Source organism: Balaenoptera borealis (genome assembly GCF_965194805.1).
Source record: "Balaenoptera borealis genome assembly, chromosome: 3".
Lineage (NCBI taxonomy): Eukaryota > Metazoa > Chordata > Mammalia > Artiodactyla > Balaenopteridae > Balaenoptera > Balaenoptera borealis.
The window spans coordinates 121,236,589-121,251,268 of record NC_138866.1 but is presented as its reverse complement, the minus strand read 5'-3'; the positions used below and the strand labels follow the sequence as shown (position 1 = coordinate 121,251,268).

Here is a 14,680-nt window from a genome sequence, read left to right as displayed (position 1 = left end):
AATGGAGAGAAATAATGTGGCTGATTACATCTCTGAAGGCTATCTGTTCCAAAATGAATTCTGAATGAAAAAATAATGCATTTTCCCTGCAGCTTAAATCCAAGAAAGAAAGGAATGGGCAGCGTCTCCCAGTGCAGGCAAGAGCGTCTGTGTGCGTCCAGTGGTGCCTCTGACCGCTTCACCTGAGTCGCTTCCCAGCATCCTTGTCCCTAGGGTGCCTGCAAAGCAGGCAGAAGCCACAAAAACAAGCCGTGGGAACCTTGTACACCCAGGGCTCCAGGAACAGCAGTGTGGACTGAGACCTGTAAGTCTAACTCCATCACCCCGTCAAGGCTTAGAGGGGTTATTCTCCAACAGCTCCAGGGCGCCTTCTCTAGGCGACGGCCTGTTATTTCCTCTGCCCACCCCCTTCCATTCTCCCCATCAGGTGTCACGGATCATAAATCCAGGAGTATAAAGCTCCTTTTGTGAAATGAAGGCTTATCCGTGGGTTTGGGGAGAAATGAGCCCCGTTCTTCCCTCTTGCTAGGATAATCTATAGATGAGAATAAGAGGAGAGAAGCATTAGTTTTAGAGTCAAGCAGACCTATGCTCAGAGCCCAACCTTACAACCTACTTGCCGTGTGACCCAGGGCAAGTTATTTAATTTCCCAGGCCCTTTCCTCACCTGTCCAATGGGGAAACACTATCTACTTCACAGTGTTGTTGTGAGGTTTAAATAATGTCTGTACAGTGCTTAGCACAGTGTCCGGCAGTCTGAGCAGGTGTTTGTACTGTTATTAGTTGCTCAAGAGCACATCCAGGCTAACCTTGAACCTCCCAAGAAACTCTCTTCTGGGACTCCCACCCCCAGCCTCAGACAGCCCCGCTTACCTGGTGTGGCCACCTGGGCCAGGCATCAAGGACCACAGGGACAGCTGGGATCACTGAGCCTGCTGCTGACCCTTGACCTCAGATAGGCTGTTTGGTCAAAGGCCTAGCTTGCCCTCTGGTGCAGAAGAGGCAGCAAGACCCGAGCCAGCAGGAGGCCCCTCCAGGCAAAAGAGAAGTGACCAAGATGCTCAAAGGCCCATGGGTGCCCAGTCCACGTTGCCCTTGGGGCAGACAGATCCCTACGTCAGTGCTCTATAGCCACACCCTCACCCCTCGGTGGGCTCACACCCTTGTCACTCATTCTCCTACACGGCAGCTCCAAAATGACGCACAACACCCCTCAAATTCAGGAGTACACCAGCACCCCTAAACTGCAGGATCCCAGGCTTCAGTGTTCACTCTCCCACACAGTCACACCCACGGAAACACAACAGCCCCATCAGTGAGCACGCAAACACACATGTCATATATGCCACACACACGTACATCCACGCATTTCCCCAAACACAGCACAAAGTCAATCCAGGGCACCTCACTTCTCCGTGAAACTTGCCGTCTAAAGTGTGTACTACAAAGTTCATGCGCATGTGTATATGTGTGTGCACACAAGCACACCCACACCCACAGGTGCACACACCTGGGCAGGATGCCGGGGACCTCGTCAGTCCTGGCAGCAGATCACAGACAGTTCCCATCCCAGGGAGAGCCCAGGCTGAGGAGGCCAGCGAGGGGTGGCGGTGGGCAAAGGGCTTACTCTGGGGACTTCCTGGAGGGCAGAGTTCACGAGGAACAGGGCAGAGCAGGAGGACCCCAGGTGCCTGGAGTGACGGAAGGGGACATGCTGAGCTGGGACCTGGGGGGGTAAAGGAGGATGCTGCAGATCTAGTCCTACAGAGGCAGAGAGGACGTCCCAGCACACACCAGCACCTCACAAAGCAGGCAGGCCGGAAATATTCCTTTCCCACCTATTCTTTCCCTTTTCTGGAACAATTCTATCCTCCAGACCCCGGGAGACTCTGAGAGCACTGACTCTGACCTAGTGGGTAGGTCCATGGTTGTTCTGGAGACCAGATACAGGAAGCTAATTACTGGGATTCTCAAAGGGATGCCTAAGCAGCGTTCTGCTTGGAAGATCAGGACTCCTGCAGCCTCTGTTCTCCGTCTTTGGGGCCTGCTCTGGGGGGCAGAACATGAGTGGAGCATCTTAATTCCTCTGTGTCTACAAGTCTTTCACTTGCCCAGCTGGGGAGGGGCTGCACCTGCGTGGGCTAAGCCAGCATTCAGGGAGGAAGAGGCTTCCCAGCCCTAACCTAACTCACCAATCCAGTTTGATTATAAGCACGCAACACCCGGAGGTGGAAGGTCCCAGGACATTCCTCCTCCCACCGCCTACTCTTCCCCGGTCCTGTGCCCCACTCTCTTCTTCCCCCAGCCTTTCAGGGGCAGCGCCTGCAAGCTTCTCTGCCTTCTGTAATCCTTGAGCAGCTGGGGACAGTGCTGTTATGGGAATCGTTCCTCCCCTTTATGGGCAGAGCCCACGGACTCAGGATGCTGCTTTGCTGGCAGAGCAGCTCTTTCCAGTGATGGGATTATACAGAAAAACATTTGACCAAGGACTTGGAGGCAGTCAGGGTTATGGGGGCAATTCTTCTGCGACAGGCTCTGAGAAAGACAATTCTACAATCTGAACGCGCACTGCACCCTGACCTGGGCACAGGCTAGTCTTGATCACAGAGTTGTAAACTGAGCCCTGAAAAACATTTACAGCAACTCTACTTCATAGATAGAGAAATTAAGCTCCAGAGTGGGGCAGTAACTTGCTCAAGGTCACACAGCCAATCAAAGGCAGACCTGTAAGTAAAATCCAGTCTCCTGCCTCCTGTCCTCGTATCTTTAGATCTCAGCAAAATGTGATGTTTTGAAGCCAGCCTTTGAAGAAAAGAAGGGGATGCACAGGTGAGGAGGGACTCTTGTGAAAGTTTAATGAGGCGTCGAGGAAGCTCTTACTTTCTGGGGTGTAGGCGTTCTTTTTCCTTCTCCTCCGCTCTGAGGTTGGGACAGGCGAAGGCCAGAAAGTGCCACGTTCTGCTCATCCCTCTCATCTTGGGGGTGGAGAGGGAGTTGAGGGGAGGCGGCAGGCCTGGGTCAGGCATCGCCTTCTACTCTGGTCTTCTCTGAGAGTAGCAGCGGCTGCAGGAGCACGTGGTGCCACTGCGCAGCGAGGCTGAGACAAGAAGGAGGATTGATCTTTCTGCTGCGCTTCAAAGAGAATAGAAGCCGTCCCTGTCATGGCTGTTGATCAAAGTCTCTGCAAAGGATGTTTTATGTGCCCTCCCCTCCCCACTCCAGGCCTGTGGAGGCAGGAGTACCACTCCTTGTCATGCTGAGGCCTTCCTCCAAGTCTCCCTGCACACTCGAGAGACCCCCTTCCAGCCAGGGTCCCACAGCAGCTACCAGGAGCCAGGGGTCCAAATTCCCCCTTCAACCTTTTCTCCAGGCAGCTCAGCCCAAGGTCATGGCCCAGTCTATGGGAACTGATATTACTGTACAGTTGTATTGTCCTCATTGTACAGAGGAGAAATTGAGGCATAGAGAGGTTAAGTAACTTGTCCAGAGCCACAGGCAAGTTAACCCTTGGGAAACCTCCATTCTTATGGGGGTTTGTCCTCAGAAGGTCCCCTATCTGATGGCAGAGGCATGCTTCTGCCTCTGGAGCTACTGGTTTACCTAGCATGTGTAGACCCCAGGAAGACTGTGAAGATAACCTCTGTGAAAAGGGAAGGAAGGATGGGCCCTACTTCTAAAATGTCTCATTTCAGACATCTAGGAAAATCCAAATTCTTTAACTACTTTGCCTCTCTGGTGGGACAGAATGCAGATTTTTCCTGCTCCCCCTGCCCCCATCTCCAACCCACACCTAACTCCATCTATCTGCAAATATGTGCCTTATGTGTGAAAATTCTTAAATGCTTATCTTATCCATTAAATACAGTGCAAATTCCAAATTCCTTAGCCTGGCATTGAAGGCCCTGAAGAACTTTGAGAGGCCACATGGCCTGTGGTTAAGAGTGTCATCTCCTGGACCAAACTTCCTGGGCTAGCATGCTAGCTCCTCAACCTCCTAGATTTTGACCCATGGATTATTTAGAAGTGTGTTGTTTAATTTCTAGGATTTGGGGGATTTTCCAGATATCTTTCGGTTATTCATATCCAGCTTAATTCCATTATGGTCAGAAAACATGTGTTATATGATTTCAGTTTTTAAAAATGTGTTAAGATTTGTTTTATGACCTAGAATATGGTCTATATTAAATGATCGAAGAGCAACTTGAAAAAGATGTGCATTCTGCCTTTGGTGGTGGAGTCTCCTATATCCTTGCTGATTTTCTCTCTACTTTTCTATCAGTTCCTGAAAAATGAACATTAAAGTCCCCAAGTATAACTGGACTTGTCTATTTCTCCTTTTAGTTCTCTCCGTTTTCTGCTTCCTGTGTTTTGAAATTCTGTTGTTTGGTGCACACACATTTAGGATTATTACATCTTCTAGGTGAATTGATCTTTTTATCATTATGGAATATTCCTCTTTATCCCTGATAAGTTTATTTCTTTAGGAGTCTACTTTGCCTGATATTTATATAGCCTTTCCAGCTTTTAAAAAAATTAATGTTTTATGGTATAGTTTTTCATCCTTTTACTTTTAACCTATCAATATTTAAAGTGAGTTTCTTATAGACAGTATATAGTTGAGTCTTAGTTTTTTAAATCTAACCTGATAATCTCTGTCTTTTAATTGTATGTTTAAACGATTTACATTTAATAGATATATTGATATTGTTGGATTTAGTTCTACCATCTTGTTGTTTGGTTTTGATTTGTCCCCTCTGTTTTTCATCCCTCTGTTTCTCCATTTCTGCCTTCTCTTGGATTATTTCAATATTGTTTTAATATTCCATTGTTATTTCTCTGTTGGCTTTTTGAAATATCTTTTTGTATAGTTTTCTTAAGTGGTTGTTCTAGGTATTGTAATATATATACCTAACTTCTCATGGTGTACTTAGAGTTAATATTCTACCACTTCAAGTGAAATATATAAGCCTTGCAGCCATATAGGTCCTTTCCCCCTCCTCCCTTTATGCTGCAGTTGTTATAACTAGTGCATGATTATACACCAAAAACCACATCAGGCACGGTTATAATTTTTGCTTTCAACAGTCATACACACTTTAAAGGATTTAAGGGGGGGCGGAAATAGTCTATTATAGTCACCCAGTTATTCTCATTTTTTTTTTTTAAACAATCTTTTCTCCTTCTCATTTTTTTTTTAAAATTAATTAATTAATTAATTTATTTATGGCTGTGTTGGGTCTTCGTTTCTGTGCGAGGGCTTTCTCTAGTTGCGGCAAGCGGGGGCCACTCTTCATCGCGGTGCGCGGGCCTCTCACTATCGCGGCCTCTCCTGTTGCGGAGCACAGGCTCCAGACGCGCAGGCTCAGCAATTGTGGCTCACGGGCCTAGCCGCTCCGCGGCATGTGGGATCCTCCCAAACCAGGGCTCGAACCCGTGTCCCCTGCATTGGCAGGCAGATTCTCAACCACTGCGCCACCAGGGAAGCCCGTTATTCTCATTTTTGTTTCTTTTCTTTTAGTCCTAAAGTTCCAAGTTTCCTTCTGATATCATTTCTCTTTCTCTTAAAGAACTTCCTTTAATGTTTCTTTTAGAGCTGGTGTGCTAGCAATGAATTCTCTTAGTTTTCCTTCAACTAAAAATGTCTTTATTTTGCCTTTAAATAGATATTTTCACTGGATATAGAATTCTGGGTTGACAGTTCTTTTGTTTCAGCACCTTAGAGATGGTGTTCCACTGTCTTCTGGCCTCCATGTCTTCTGATAAGAAATCTGAAGTATCATTTTAATTATTGTTCCCATATATGTAATGTATTGCTTTCCTCTGGCTGTTTTCAAAAATATTTTCTTTATCCTTGTTTTTTAGCAGTTTGATTAAGATGTATTTGAATCAGGTTTTCTTTGAATTTGTCCTTCTTTTAAGGTTTGCTGAGCTGCTTAAATCTATAAATTTATGTCTTTTCACCAAATTTAGAAAATGTTCAGCCATGATTTCTTCAATATTTTCTGCACCAAGCCTTTTCTCCAATCTTTCTGGGACTCCAAAGACATGAATGTTAGAGCTTTTGCTGTGATCCCATAAGTCCCCAAAACTCATTCATTTTTTCCCCAGATTTTTTTCTGTTTTTCAGATTAGATAATTTCTATTAACCTATTTTCAAGTTCGCTGACTCTTTCCTCTTCATCTCCATTTTGCTATTGAGCTCATAGACTGAATTTTTTATTTCAGTTATTGAATTTTCAGTTATAACGTTTCCATTTGGTTCTTTTTTATAGGTTTCTTTTCTTCCCTAAGAATTTCTATCTTCCCATTCATTTCAAGATCATTCTTCCCTACTTCATGGACTATAGTTATAACAGCTGCTTTATATGATTTATGTTGTGTGATATAATAGTCTTCATGTGATAATACCATCATCTGAATCATCTTTTTATTTATTTTTATTTTTTATTTATTTATTTTTGGCTGTGTTGGGTCTTCATTGCTGCACGCAGGCTTTCTCTAGTTGCAGTGAGTGAGGGCTACTCTTTGTTGCGGTGTGCAGGCTTCTCATTGCGGTGACTTCTCTTGTTGCGGAGCATGGGCTCTAGGCGCGCGGGCTTCAGTAGTTGTGGCACGTGAGCTCAGTAGTTGTGGCTTGCAGGCTCAGTAGTTGTGGCTTGCGGGCTCTAGAGTACAGGCTCCGTAGTTGTGGTGCACAGGCTTAGTTGCTCCGTGGCATGTGGGATCTTCCCGGACCAGGGCTCGAACCCATGTCCCCTGCATTGGCAGGCAGATTCTTAACCACTGCGCCACCAGGGAAGCCCATCTGGATCATCCTGAGGCCAGCATCTGCTAATTGTCTTTTCCTTTGAGTGTAGTTGAGATTTTCCTAGTTCCTTGTACATGGAGTAATTTGGGGCATTTTGAATATTATGTAATATTATGTATCAATCCTATTTGTTTCAGACCACAAGTCCCTACCTGCCTTCTGCTTTGGGTCAGTTCTATGAATTCACAGCTCAAGGGTGAGTCCAGGACTTTATACACAGATTTAAGGGGGTTTATTCTCCAGCTCTCCATGATTGCCCTCACACTCTGGCTCCTAGAAGCCCTTCCTTGCAGCACACCCTGTACAGTAAAAGAGAAAAAAATTGAGATTCTGCATCCCCCTTCCCCAACTTTCTATCCTGCAGGGTCCCTGTTCCCAGTGCTCTGGCAAGAAAAAGAGGGTTTCTCTAGAACTCTTTCTGTTTGTTCCCACTGTACAGTCTGGGGTTCATGCTTTCTAGAGTCTAAGCTGGGAAATAGTGGAGGAAAAAATACCTAGGAAACTCACTTCCATATTGGTCATTCTTTGAGTGTTTATTTCCCTCCCAAATCCGCCTGCTATTATTTATTTTTCAGAGTCCTTAGACAGTGTTTTACGTATCTGTTCCAGGGTTTTCATTTATAATCAACAGGAGGGGGAGGGTGAAGTGTGCTTACTCCATCTTAGCTGTAACCAGAAGCCTGTAGACATGTAATTTTAAGTTGAGAGGTATGAGAGAATTTGACTAATTTTGCAAACAGTATTGCAATATTTAAGAGAATGTGAAAGTCACTGTATTTATAAATTTAATTTATCAGACTCACAACAGTTTTACCAGTACCGGATACAAAGGTTTTGCTTGTTCAATTAGACATTTAAGTTACTTAGGAAAATCAAATATATTAAATGCTCATATGTAGTTGAAATTGTTTAAGCAAATTTAATTACATTGTAAATGGCACTGATTGTTTAAGAGAGTTTAGCTTTTTCAACTTGAGTTAATCAAACTTCAATTGAAGAAAAAGTGAAGGTCCTGTTCTTATTATATTACACCTATAAATAGAACAATAAGACCAGTAAGTGGAACTTAATCCTGAAGAAAAGCTTTGTTTTCAAATGTGTGCCCTTAGTAAATTGAATATTAATTTTTTTTAACATCTTTATTGGAGTATAATTGCTTTACAATGGTGTGTTAGTTTCTGCTGTATAACAAAGTGAATCAGCTATACGTATACATATATCCCCATATCCCCTCCCTCCTGCGTCTCCCTCCCACTCTCCTTATCCCACCCCTCTAGGTGGACACACAGCACCGAGCTGATCTCCCTGTGCTATGTGGCTGCTTCCCACTAGCTATCTATTTCACATTTGGTAGTGTATATGTGTCCATGCCACTCTCTCACTTCGTCCCAGCTTACCCTTCCCCGTCTCCGTGTCCTCAAGTCCATTCTCTATGTCTGCGTCTTTATTCCTGTCCTGCCCCTAGGTTCTTCAGAACCTTTTTTTTTTTTTTTTGATTCCATTTATATGTGTTAGTATACGGTATTTGTTTTTCTCTTTCTGACTTACTTCACTCTGTATGACAGACTCTAAGTCCATCCACCTCACTACAAATAACTCAATTTCATTTCTTTTTATGGCTGAGTAATATTCCATTGTATATATGTGCCACATCTTCTTTATCCATTCATCTGTCGATGGACACTTAGGCTGCTTCCATGTCCTGGCTATTGTAAATAGAGCTGCAATGAACATTGTGCTACATAACTCTTTTTGAATTATGGTTTTCTCAGGGTATATGCCCAGTAGTGAATATTAATTTTAAAAAGGCAACTATAAATAGTAGTTTTGTGGGCACAACCTCCCCCCACACCCACACACACCAAAAAAGCTTCGCTGATGGGGCTCACCTCCTCCAGAGACCACCATGTCACTCTCAGACAACTCCCACTGTTGGAAAGATGTCTTTCTTTCTACCTGAAATCCTTGGGTAGTGTAGACTGTACAAGCTTTTGGAGATAGACTGGCAAGTTACTTTACTCCTTGGAGACTCAGTTTTCTTAACCACAAAGCGGGAATAAAAAGAACCTACCTCAAAGGTTTGTTTTAAGATTCAATCAGATGGTATACGTGAAGTGCATGTGTGTGTATGTATATGTAAAGTGCTTAGCATAGAGACTGTAGCAGTTGGAGTAGAAGCAGATAGAAGTAGCAGTAAAGCTATTACTGTTGCTGGTGGTGTTATGCTCTGAACCAATTCCCAGAGGTGCCAGGCCCTGGCACTGGGAGAAGCATGAGAAAACCAAACTGAAGCAGCTACTGGCAGTAGGACCCTCACTCCTGTCCTGCCTGCATTGCTGCTCCCTCCCTGGCCCAAAGCCCCTGACAGTTGTTTGGTGTTGCCAGGCGGTGGTTGAAAGATGCAGAGCTTTGCAGAGAGAACTGTGTTCAGAACCCAGCTCCGCCCTTCCTCCTGGGTGGTTTGGAAAAGATGCCCAGACTCTCCAAACCTCTGTTCCTTCACCCACCCATGGTATGGAGCTGAGGATAATGAACCCATTGGATAGATCTGAGTCTTAAACGAGGCCCTGTGCAGTGTCCAGCTCAGCGCCTAGCATGTGGCAGCCTTGTGCACATACACAGTGCTTATCTTGCTTCTCCACTGTGTAAGTTTTATTCCAAAGTGGATTCTTTTGCTCCTGGTAATCCAGTTGTCTACACTGACCCAGGTTATCCGGTTATCTTGTCTACACTGACTCAACTGAGGAGCAGGAGGCCTAGGTTCTAGTCCTGGGCCATGACACTTAGGTCAAACCTCTTCTCCCGGGAACTCAGTTTTCTCATCTCTAGATTGGGTGTGACAATCCCCATTCTGCCCCAACTGGACCCACACGGATCAGATGGCCTATGGATGTGGAGGGCTTAGTTCTGAGGGGTGGTTTGCCCTGCCAGACCTAGGAGATCTGTGGGCAGAGCAGGATTCTCTGGACCCTTCTCACTCTGACAGGAAGTTGGACACTTGTGCTTCTGAGAGCTGATAATTGGCTTCCATTCTGGCCAGGCCCGAGGGCAGAAGCAGGCAACCACTTGCAGGCCTGTGTTCTGGGTCACCCGTCCATAAGCCTGGTGCTCACTCCTTCAGAGAGAAAGCAGAAGGGGAACTCCTGGGCATCAGTGCCATCCTGCCTCTGCTTGAATCCCCCTTCAGCCCCTGGTTGCTTCCCTGCTGCTGGACTCATGCCTGGGGGTCTGTTCCTTAGCCCTGGCATGGGCGGCCTCCCCTGGAGTTTTGCGTGCCTGCCTTTGGGCCTTAACACCTCAATCAGCCATGCCCAGGCTCACTGCAGCAGCAACTATGTCCTTCAAAGTCAACTCAAGCCCTTCCCTTCCTCCAGGAAGCCCTCCTGGCTCTTCCAGCCCACAGCACCCTCTCCCTTCCTGGAGAGTCTGAGCCCCACCCTCTGCTCCCGCTCACACTGTGTCTGTCCTGGCCTCTCACTGTTCTTTGGGAGGCTCTGTCACCTCATCAACACTCTAGATGAGAGCTTCAGAAGGGAAGGCCCAGAACACCTCCTTCTCTACCTCCCTGACAGCCCTACCCTGGGATGGGCCCAGAGGGGTTCTGAGGCTGCTGGCTGGTCGGGGGATATGAAGTGGGGCATCGGGTGAGGGGGCAGGGGCCAGGTCCTGGCTATGCTCCTCAAAGTGTAGACTACAAAAAGTGTCATGATCCCGCACAATGAGGCCCGAAGCTCCCTGGGGACCACGCTCTGGTCTCAATAATGAAAACATCTCCCACATATTGAGGACCTCATGGATTCAGAAGGTGTTTTTCATCCCTGCAGCCATCTGACAGAGTGGGCTTGATTACCTCATACCTGTAAAAGAGATATCCAGGTATCCAAAAGGAGAGTTGGACTTCCCAAGGGCGCAGAGGTACCAAGGCAATTACCCCAGCTAGAACCTCAGGTTTCAACTTCCAGCCTCTTAATCTCGGTCCCTGACTTTCATGGAGGTGAGGTGGCAGGTGGTGCGGGAACAGCAGTGAGTGAGCACCTACCTGCAGCCTTTCCATGCTTCCTTCAAGCTTGCTGTGCTGGAGCGGGGGCAGACAAGGAAGGAGGCGGAGCACAGAAGCAAAGCTGGAGACTCTGCATTGGATCAGCCCCCATCACCTGTGATGCACATGATGGATGGTATCTGAAAGCCGTGGGGGCAGGGTGGATGTGAGTGCAGGCCTGGGGTTCCTCCACCCTGCTGCCGCAGCCCCAGACACAGAGACCCTGTGAACTCCTGTCCCGTGCTCCTTCCTGGTATCCCAGGGAGCACCTGATCTGAGCATCTCTGGAGCTTCCCCAGCTCCAAAAATGAGCCTGGAGGTGAGGTTGGAGAAAGCAATGGTATTGGCTAGAGGCTACAATCTAGCTCAGAGGCCTCTACCTCCCTTCATCTACTGTATCTCAGGAAGCTTTGCTCTCTAAAATATCATCCTGTTTTCAGTAAGCTGGCATGGAAAGGTCTTCCCCTCTCTGGATAATTTTGCCCTGGCCCATTTTCTTCCTTTCTCCTCTTTTCACCTGACTCTAGTGGGGAAAATACAGCCTGTCAGCATTCCTTCCTACTGGCCCAGCAGCAGCTGGCAGGAGAGGAGCTCACACGTGTGTGTGTGTGTGTGTGTGTGTGTGTGTGTGTCTATTTCCTGAAGATGCTCCCCTGTCAGACAGGCAGGGACCCAGCCTTGCCCAGCAGAGCTTGCAGGAGAGATGGCTCCCAATACGAAGCCCACTGGCAGGCCCAGGAGGTGGAGGGTGCCGGCAGTCACAAGAAGCCAGACCAGCTCAGTAGCCACCATCCAAAGCCGTGGCCAGGGCTGCCAGCAGCCGGGAGGCTCAGGCTGAACTCGGGGCGAGTGAGGAGTGGTGGGAAGAGTCAGGCCAGAGCTGGCAGCCAGAGGACGAGACACATGGGCCAATGTCACAGATGCTCAGCACTGGCAGGGAGTGTGGAGAACGGTCAGCACAAACCCTCATTATACATACGGGAAATCTGAGGCTCAGAGGGGTCAGGGCTCGGCCAAGTGTCGCAGAGCAAGGTAAGGACTGAAAATAGGTCTTTGGGTTTTGTGTGTTTGTTTGTTTTTTTTAGTTTTATTGAAGTATAGTTGATTTACAATGTTGTGGTGTTTAATTTCTGCTGTACAGCAAAATGACTCAGTTATATATACATAAATATATTCTTTTTCATATTCTTTTCCATAATGGTTTATCACAGGATATTGAATATAGTTCCCTGTGCTATACAGTAGGACCTTGTTGTTTACCCATCCTGTATATAATAGTTTGCATCTGCTAATCCCAAACTCCCAATCCTTCCCTCCTCCACCTCCCTCCCCCCTTGGCAACCACAAGTCTGTTCTCTATATCTGGGTCTGTTTTCGTAGGTATGTTCATTTGCATCATATTTTAGGTTCCACATATAAGTGATATCATATGGTATTTGTCTTTCTCCTTCTGACTCACTTCGCGTAGTATGATAATCTCTAGGTCCATCCATGTTGCTGCAAATGGCATTATTTCATTCTTTTTTAATGGCTGAATAATATTCCATTGTATATATATACCTCATCTTTATCCATTCATCTGTCGATGGACATTTAGGTTGTTTCCATGTCTTGACTATTGTAAATAGTGCTGCTATGAACATAGGGGTGCATGTATTTTTTCCCATTATAGCTTTGTCTGGGTATATGCCCAGGAGTGGGATTGCTGGATCATATGGCAACTCTGTTTTTAGTTTTATGAGGAACCTCTAATACTGTTTTCCATAGTGGCTGCACCAATTTACATTCCCACCAACAGTGTAGGAGGGTTCCCTTTCCTCCACACCCTCTTCAGCATTTATTATTTGCAGACTTTTTAATGATGGCCATCCTGACTCAGGTGAGGTGATACCTCATTGTAGTTTTGATTTGCATTTCTCTAATAATTAGCAGTGATGAGCATTTTTTCATGTGCCTATTGGCCATCTGTATGTCTTCTTTGGAGAAATGTCTATTTAGCTCCTATTTCTTTAGAGAAATGTCTATTTAGGCCCATTCGAAAGTAGGTCTTTGGATTTCAATTTTTTTTACAATGTATCACGTCACATTGTTCTAAAATCAATAGCTGGAAAGTGTATTCATCTCTATTCATTGCCCACTTCCCAGATGCTTCTGGCTATCAGAAGCTGTGCTGAGGCTCTGTGAGATCTAGGAGTACATGAGGTCTGCTTCCTCTGTGGCCAGGCAGGACCTACTTACTGTTCAGGAGCTAGCACAGCCCCATGGATGAATAACTGTGAAGGAGAATGTGCCACTGTAAAGCTAAGGCAGACCACAGTGGGACATGGGGAGGGGCAGAGGGAGAAAGGAGGGAATATTACTTACTTATACCTTATGTCATTCCCAAAAGGTTTAGGGTGGCTATGAGGCTATGTGTCCATAAAGGTTTCTAGGGTATGACCTGACCTTGAAGTGAAAGCAGGATTCAAAGAGGACAAGACAGAGACAGGCATTCCAGGAGGAGGGAACAGGTTGTGCAGAGATACAGAACATGTGTGAGGCCTCACGAAGCCCAAGATGGCTGGAAAGGAGGGGGCGGTGAGAAATGCTGAAGGAAGGGGGAACTCTGTTCAGACTCCCTATTTACCAGCCCACTGTGGGCACCACTGTGGATAAGCCCATCTCCCCAGAGGCTGATCTCTTTAGCCTTAGTCAGTGTATTGTCTCAATAATGCTGTGTAACAAACTCCCTGAATTCAGTGGCTTGAAATAATAAGCATTTAACTTACTATTCTGTGGGTCAGCTGGGTGGCTGGGCTCTGCTGGGTGGCTCTTCAGGTCTCAGTTGGGCTCACTCACATCTCTGGAGGTTGGCTGGCCATTGGCTGCCCTAGGCTAGCCTTGGCTGGGGTGACTAAGATGACTTGGCTCTGCTGCACATGTCTCTCATCCTCCAGCAGGCTAGCGTGGACATGTTCTCATTGCTGATGGCAGAGCATGAGAAGGCAGGTTCTGATGTGAAAGCCCACTTCAAGCCTGCTGGCATCCCATTGGCCAAGGTAAGTCACATGGCTGGACCCAAAGGGGCAGGGTAGGGCAGGGAAGAGCCATGTAGAATCACACAGTAAAGGGCATGGACGCAGGGAGGGTGAAGCATTGGGGAGATGAATGTGATCCACCATAGTCACTATTCACCCAGCCTTGCTTGGCACAAGTGTTCACACCCACATCCCTGGATAGGCGCAGAGCAAGCCTCCAGGACCTAGTTCAAATTCTGCCTTCTCAGGGGAACCCTCCTTGATGGCTTAGCCCTCATCTTAGCTCAACTTCTTGGTCCAGTGAGGGCTCAGGTAGGGGTGTGTGTGTGCGCGCGCGTGCGCGCGCGCGCGTGTGTGTGTGTGTGTGTCTGTGTGTGTGTGTGTTATTACCTCAACCAGATGGTGGGAACTGGTGAGCAGCTACCTGTTTCTTTATCATCTTTATCATCCCACCACGCTGGGCTGCGAAGCACAGAGGTGAATCACACACATCCCCTGCCCTCCAGGAGGCCCAGTTCTCTGAAGGGGACACTCCTGCCAGCAGTGACAACCCAGCATGACAAGGACCAGGACACAAAGACCACGGGGCACAAAGAGAGACGAGGGGCAGCACTGGGCCCAGCCTGGCAGCCAGGAAAGGCTTTCTGAAGAAGGTAAAGCTTAAATGGAGTCTAGACTGAGTAGAGGAAGAGGATGGACCAGTGCTTATAGGCAGGGCTGGGAGAATCTATCCTATGCAGAGGGGATAGCATGGGCAGAGGCCTAGTGGTGAGAGCAGGTGGGCATATTTGAGGAATGGCCATGGCTGCATGAAGC

At 46.9% G+C, this 14,680-nt stretch overlaps 1 long non-coding RNA gene across 1 annotated transcript in view; it reads left to right on the top strand.

The window, feature by feature from the left end:
• LOC309626338 overlaps positions 1–14,680 on the top strand; it is a 131,022-nt gene that overhangs the window by 44,969 nt on the left and 71,373 nt on the right. The window contains exon 3 of the long non-coding RNA XR_014243116.1: positions 13,784–13,885. This is a non-coding gene — a long non-coding RNA (uncharacterized lncRNA). The remainder of the gene's footprint in view (positions 1–13,783; positions 13,886–14,680) is intronic.